This window comes from Lolium rigidum, chromosome 5 (genome assembly GCF_022539505.1).
Source record: "Lolium rigidum isolate FL_2022 chromosome 5, APGP_CSIRO_Lrig_0.1, whole genome shotgun sequence".
NCBI classification, from domain to species: Eukaryota; Viridiplantae; Streptophyta; class Magnoliopsida; order Poales; family Poaceae; genus Lolium; species Lolium rigidum.
Window position 1 is genome coordinate 178,246,298 of NC_061512.1, and position 8,227 is coordinate 178,254,524.

Genomic DNA, 8,227 nt, shown 5'->3' on the forward strand with positions numbered 1-8,227 from the left:
TAATGGTCCTATCCCAAGTTTTTACTCTACAAGCTTTACTAAATTTTATTTATCAAAGTACCTTTTTGATTCATGATTCACTTAGTTTAGTTATGGAGTAGTACAAGAGTATCAAACTTAGCCTAGAGCAATACAAATTGATTAGCACCCCTCATAACTAGTTGCTAGTGCTAAACTAAAATTGACTACTCTAGATGGGAACTCGTGAAAACCACTGACTTTGAAAACCTTGGAATGATGAGTCATTCTATTGAAAGATTTTGAAGGTGAATATGACTTGTGAATGATTTGGTGAAATTTACCAAAAACTGATGGTTGGGTTCGGATGCGATACCATTTCCAATTCTTAAGTATCCCCACAATACCTGAATCTGGGTAAGGCTTAACTGGAAACTTATGTATTTTAGTATGAGTTTCCTCTGAACAAGCGTCATAGGGGTTATGCCGAGGCTGCCTCCCTCGAAAGTGAAATGACGTGAAATGAGGTGAATGTCCTACCCAAGCCCTGTGCAGTTCCCGGGTTGACGGTTTGTTTTCACCGGGAGGCCAAGCTCATGGGGAGAGGTGCCTATACTAGGGTATGTAAATGAAAGGTTAGGATTGGTAGTTCGCGCACTGAGTGCGATAAATCAGGGCCAGTTACCCCTGACGGACTATTGCAATTATTGTGGCACAAGTGTACAACCTCTGCAGAGTGTAAACCTATTCGAATAGCCGCGTCCACGGTCATGGACAGTTGGAAAGGCCATACTGTTCCATCATCAGAACTTTTCTAAAAATATGAATGGTGACTTGTGACTTGAATTGAAAGGTGACTTTGACTTTGAATCACAACTAGTTGTGGGAATGACACTAATGTTCCCACTTGAGTTAAGCAAATAAAGAGGCTTTGATTATTAGAGTGTTTATGAAATAAAACTGGCTTTATGCAAATGAAACTAGAGCTTAGAACCCCCTTGCTATAAATGATAGTATTTACCTTAGTATTAGTTTGCGAGTACTTTAAAGTACTCATGGCTGTGTCCCTGGCTATTCAAATGGCCAGACTATGAAGAGGAGTATCAGAACCCGGAAGAAGGACAGCAGGATGTCTACGACAACTAGGATCACTCCTGACGTCAACAGTTGCCTGTGGAATAAATGGACTACTACTACGCTACTTCGCTTCCGCTATGTGTTTTGTAATAGATCAATGGATCTTCTATTATTGTAATGAGACTGGATCATGTGATCCTTTATTTATAAGACAATTATGGTATGTAATGAATAATGTGTTGTGATATCAATCTATTATGTCTCGCAAAAACAATATTTCTGGGATTACGAGGAATGGCATAATAGGCATCTGGACTTAAAAATCCGGATGTTGACATCTTCCTTCATGAAATAGGACTTTGTTGTCATGAAATAGGACTTTGTTTGGTTTAGACCCACATCGATTGTGGGAGGAGATCAAGAGCGAGTTATAAGGTTGCGCGCTAAAAGGCTAGTCTTTAGGGGGAGATGACCCGAAGCCTGATGTAAGTCCATTTGATCTCCGGTTGGACTGGTTTTTTTTGGCTAGACTCTTTGTGCAGCGGGTCCACCAAACTGTTAAAGATTATTTATCTACTACACTTATTAATGATTAGCTAGGCCCATAGTTTCCGCCTCACTTGTTTTCCAAAGTTGGGCCTATCTCAATATAATGAGACATGCACAACAAAATAGTGAGATACATAATGATAGTATGCAGTATTTGATTTAGAAACCAATTCACGATGTGTATTTTTAGGAAAATATATTTGTTAACATGAAAACAATATCTTTAAATTAAATTTAAAATCACGACATGAAAGAATAATATGAAACGTCATGTTATCTATAAGAATATAATTTTCCATGACGTTGTTAAATCGGAAAAGACGGACATCCATCACCACCAACACATACATACTACTGATCTCCAGTCAATAGCACAAGAGTTTGGAGATCGCAACACCGACAACCGGTAGTGCGCGTGTTCTCGATCAGCTGGATCCGTGTATCATGGGCAATGCAATTTGTAAGGAACCCATTACAAATTCCTTATGTATCTGGGAAGTGTTTATCAAAAAGAGATATGGAAATTTGGACCCATTATTGCCCCAAGCCGAGGAGTCAAGTTTACTTAATTAACCCACAAAACTATTACCTTTCATAAATCTTCTGACAAATCTTTTTTTTTGTGTCTAGCTAATCCCTGAATCCCTCTATACCCACCGCCTTCTGTAAAAGTGTCGTATTTGGTGTCAGGCTCCAAGGGGAGGAGAACCAAATTTCATCACGACACAAGGACACCCTCCACGATCAAGACAATGCTTCATCATCGACAAGAACAACCTCTCCTTTGGACTGTAGGATTTAGTGGCTCGCCAGCGATATGCTTGGGGAGCTATGGGAAACCCAATGCCTAAGTTGCCGTCAATCGGGCTATCGTGGGATGATCATCATCTCGCCTCAACTTATAATGAACTTCTATGCTTTTAGAAAAAACTACCATGCTAGAGTATTAACTTACAACTTTCAGTATTTATCCACATAATTATGTTACAAATCATACAATTTTAATATATAAATTCAAATAAAGTTGCATTCAAGCTAAATTGTGTTTCGTAACAAAATGTTCATTCTCTTGTAATTAAATAAACTGTACAATGTATATGTATTTATCATAAAGATCTCTTAAGTGAACCATATTAATGGAAACTTCTAGTGTATAATTTGAACACGTTATCATGATTTTTTTATCTGTGGTCAGTTGTGCATTACACGCCACAACGGTTGAATATTAAGTTGCAATGTTTGTATGATATATACTTAGTATTTTAATAGCACCACTTACAGTAAGTGCCAATGGATTTAAAATGGCGTGAATTCTACAACATTTTGTATGCATGCAATTTTATTATTTCATATGCTTGTTTGGAGTTCGCTTGGGGTGAAGGCAATGGCAATGGGAAAAAGATGAAGAGAAATTGCTCCTCTACTAATGTAACCGAAATACCATGAGTCCATGGCATCATGCCTCTTTTATATATTAGTTTTCTTTTTAGGAGAATGCCATTTTTTATTCTGTATTTCTATGGCAACATTTAGCTAATTAGAAGCTTCAGGAAATAGTTATGTCATACTGATAAAATAAGGAGCATGATCTTGAGCATACGTTCGCTCCCACGAACACCTATACGATTGAAGAGAAGAAGTTGGCAGGAAAATTCTGTGTGGATCCTATCAACTTCGCCACGTGGCAAATAAAAATGAGCTTGCTGTCCACTGAACACTTGAAGACTCGAAGCTCCTGAAGCGTTCACTCTGCGGGACTAAAATCCTAACGTTGGCTCAATATAATTTGCCTACAAAATTATATGAAAATAGTTGTCTTGATTTGAACCCCATTTTAATCATCACTTAGAGATACGTTGTCTTACTAATTCTTTATACATTTCAGGCCTAAAATACTTGAGTTTGTTCGCACACGAACACGTCATCGTGTACCCTCGATACCGAGTGCGATGCGTGACAGCACGGGCCGACGGACGCTGCCGGAAGCACGATAAGCAAGACAGTCTGGCAGACGCTTTTGAGACACGAAACCCCGCTCGTCCGGGAGGAACCCCGTCAGGGCGTGCGGCGGCTATGGGCTGCCCTAGGTCGGCATGACCGTCCCTAGGACCTCGTGGATTCGCTGCCCTCCAACTTGAAGAACGGCGAAGAATGATAAGAAAGATACAAAAAGGAAGAGATAAAAATTTGATGAACACAAAAAAGTAGTAGATATGTTTGTTCAATTGGTGTTGGTTCAATCTACCATCACCCCTCATGTATATAAAGGTCGGCTGACTTTCCGTGCAAGACAGAGGGTTAGATTCACGTCCCAAACCCTAAATTGGATCCAATTCGGATGGTTTGGCCCGAACTTTTCATAACTGTTCGGGAAAAAAATTGGCACTACCTTGTGGGACTATTTTAAGACAGTAAACTACTCAAATCAAAATCTCGTAAACAACAAAGTTGTTCGTCTCAAAAACACGAAATTTTTTCAAGTTGACTACTTTTCCATCTAAGTTTATCTTTACTGCTTAAAATCAGCTGAACGTGAAACAGTTCGTCCAGTTCACATATTCACGTTTCAATGATTTCTTTACGCTTCCGACCAGACATCGGAATCTTCCATGTCTGATAACGTATGTTCATTTCAGAGGTTGCATACTATCTTGGATCACGATAACCCAAAAATCAAAGTTACTTGTTTCGACGAGACGTACAACTTTCGTTTCTATTACTTCCTCATTTGAGGTCATCTTAAAGGAGCTCTAGTGAAAGCCTTCATATATTGATCCTCGAGGTTACCTCTAGCGGTTAGCATAATCGGCTATCAAGCCGCTAATAACATGACTAGACATGGCGGGCATGGTGTCTCCGAAATGAGAAATAATAACTCGCCGAGTGAATCTTTCCAATTGTGTCTCACCCATTTTCATCTATCACTGTGGGATTATGTTCTTGATAAGCTATTGGTCCAAAACGAGTGTCAACACATGCACACCCCGTGTTAGAAAATAACTTGCTCTATGTTTAGAACGATGTCAACACTCCATCGGCCATTGGATCTCAGGGCGATAATTATGTATGGCCAGTTTTGTTCAGACAAGTTGCCACTTTAGTAGAACTTCTTTAAATAATTTCCTTTGAGAATAACCACTTCATCTTGACGATTGATGGATATACAGATGCCTTCGTGTAAATCTCCCATAGAAATCATTGCCTAGTTTTCATCTGAGTGCTCAAGATTTTGCATGTAAATAACAATGAGCTTCATCTAGTCTTCATCTTCACCTGCATTATATCTTTTATTAGTGGCCGACGCGGTGGGATCCAATCCAGCCTTATCTTGTTGGCGAAACAAAGCACCGGCTCTTGTACAATATGATATAAACCATGAAAAACACGGTAGTCAGATGTTCGTTAAGCCAACTAATTTGCTCTTCAGTTTTCATGTCTAGATATATGAGCAATGATAAAGCAATTCAAGATAAGAATAGCTAGACATTTATCAAGATAAACAACAAATGATTCTTCAAAATATTTGAAACCTTGGATTCATCCACCAAATTATGTATAACCGACATAAACAAAACAATAAATCTGATTTCGCACTTCAAATATTTCGGCCTCTCGGATTGGCAACAAAATTGCAACTACTCAAATGAATAACGATTTGATAATACCCTTTGATGGTTGAAAGAATTATGATGCATCCATTGTTCAAAATAAGACCATGGGTGGTTAATGGTCATACATGGGGATATGCTATATGGCATAGGCATAAATGGCATAGCTGAGTAATGTGAACGATGTGCTGACCGAAACTTCTTACAATATGACGGAATATACATGGTTGATTTTCTACCAGTCTCGGTCTTTTCTTCTTTCATCCTTGCTGCTATCCTTGCAACAGGAACTTGCACATCCTCCTTTCTTTGAGGTCCTGCCTTAGGGACCCATGCCATGTTCTTGGTCTTCAGCTTCACAGTACTAAGCCGTTTCAGCTTTTTCTATTGCCAACTTGTTAAGCCGAGCGAGCATCTCGGCTGTGATTTTGTTTTGCATAGTGGCATTTCTTCCTTGGCCTTGGGCACTTTAAACTTTACTTGTTCAAATTTTGCACATTGAGCTTCAACACTTACTTGCTTCATCTCTTTGCTTGCAGTATCCAAGATCAATGTGACCGCCTCTTTATTATTTGAGATCGAATCTGAAACATCACGCTTACGGTTATCCTTTTTCTCTTGGTAAACTTTCTTGGCCACCTCCTTCTTCTTCCTTGAGCTCCTAATTGATTCCTTTTTATTGAAACGGTCTTTGTTGACATGTGATTGTTGATCAAATGATGATCTTCTTGGAGCTGCATAATTTGGGTTAGATGATTTATAATAAGATGGATAATGTGCCCTTGGGTCATACCTGTCCCATGATGGATATGGATAACAATCAACATAAGGAGGTATCCATGACATTTGCATTGGTGGCCCACAGGCTACTGCATTGAACTTCTCCCTTTGCCAATCTCGGTCTTTAGACTTTCTCCTTGGGGGTGATCTTGATGACTTTGCAATACTTGGCCGATAAGCATTTTTTTGCTTCACTCTCCTTCTTGTATTTCTCCAATTACTCTGCAAAATTGATTTTAAATTTCTTACCCTTGTGCTTATCATGGCCTTTGTCCTGTTTCGTTTTGCATCCATCATCTTTGAATTTTGTTGTTGCCCCAGTGCTTGATGTCCTTGGTGTAGGTTCAATCGAACACCCAGCTTCAAGAATATCTTCAACATGCTCTTCAATAATTTCTTCACTTGAAAGCTTGATCCCATTATCTTCTGTGTGTACCTTCTCATCATCATATCAATCTAGAGGTAACCGATGCAATAACTTTTGACCACCAATATCAATCAAAATAGATTGGCTATTTGTTTGTGTTTCAACAAATTGCAATCGTCCTTTATCCATGGCCGATTGTACTATTTGATGGAACATGGTGCAATTTTGAATACTATGCTCAAACAAATCATGAACCTTGCAATAAATTCGTCCTTGTATTGATGGCTTGACATTGTGATCAAGAATACTAATATATTCACTCTTCAAAAATACATCAAAGATATTATCACACATGGTCAAACTGAAGGTACACTTTCGATTTACTAGCCGATCTTGTTGTGGGAGTGATGCATGCAAAACATGAACTTTGTCCTTTATCATATTGAATTCCGACATATTTGCAACATATATGATGATAATACCATGTTTTGCATTGATTTATGGGGATTTTCCAATGATCCCCTTTATTTGGTTTATAACCCTGCAGAACATGAAAACCCTGTTTCACGTATTTTTCACTTTTAGAGTCCTATACAGAGTCAAAATGATCTGAGATTTTCGGAGCATCAATTTTTCATCGGGAGGAACAACGTGGGCCCTTGAAGCACACCTGGAGAGGCCCGAGGGCCGAAAGAGCATAGGTGGCGCGGCCTGGAAGGCTGGCCGCGCCACCCACCTCCGTTCAGCCGTCGATCGCCAGTTTGCCCTAATTCTTGCATGAACTGGCGTATTTTTCCCAAAACCCCCAATATATATGGCCCCGAAGAGTTCTCGTGAGGAGAGCACCGTACAAAGACAGAAACACCAAAACGGAGGCAGCTGCAGAGAAGATTGGAGGGGAAAACTCTGCCGAGATCACTGCCGAAGGGATCTCCACCTTCTCCAACGTCTTCATCATCATCACCATGATCAGGAGGGAGTAGTCCACCTCTGGACTACGGGTTTGTGGCAGTAGCTTGATCCAGTTCTCTCATGTTCTTCATAGTATTTAGTGCCATATGAGCTGACTATCATGATTATGGTCATATTTGTAATACCTCTGTGATGGATCCTTGTTCTATGATATTGTTTTATGAGATATGATCTTATTATATTGTGAGATGTATTGATATATGCATATTATGTACCCCGTTCTTAAGTTTATGTTCTGATCCAACATCTATGCAAGAGCGTATGTGGGGTGATGTGTGTGTTAGATGGAGTAGCATGGTTTTACTGATTGGATAGTGACAGTATGTTCATGATCTATTATGGCTTTTCCTTTCTTTTGTTACCTCACTAGGGATTAAGTGAATGCATGTGTTATGTTCATCATGTGACAGCAATGATGATCTTGTTTGTTCAAGGTAGCATATTTGATATTCAAAATTCATGTCATAGTACTTATTGCTATGCTCTATTAATTCTTAATACAAGATGGATGAAGTTTATTTCTTGTGGAGTATAAGAGAGGTGTGTTGCATCATATCTATGTTAGGACGTGATGCTGATGACGCGTGAAACACACGTCCGTTGGGAACCCCAAGTGGAAGGTGTGATGCGTACAGCAGCAAGTTTCCCTCAGTAAGAAACCAAGGTTATCGAACCAGTAGGAGATGAAGGCCACGTGAAGGTTGTTGGTGGAGGAGTGTAGTGCGGCGCAACACTAGGGATTCCGGCGCCAACGTGGAACCTGCACAACACAATCAAAATACTTTGCCCCAACTTAACAGTGAGGTTGTCAATCTCACCGGCTTGCTGTAAACAAAGGATTAAACGTATGGTGTGGAGAATGATGTTTGTTTCCAAAGAACAACAGAGAACAGAGATTGCAGTAGATTGTATTTCA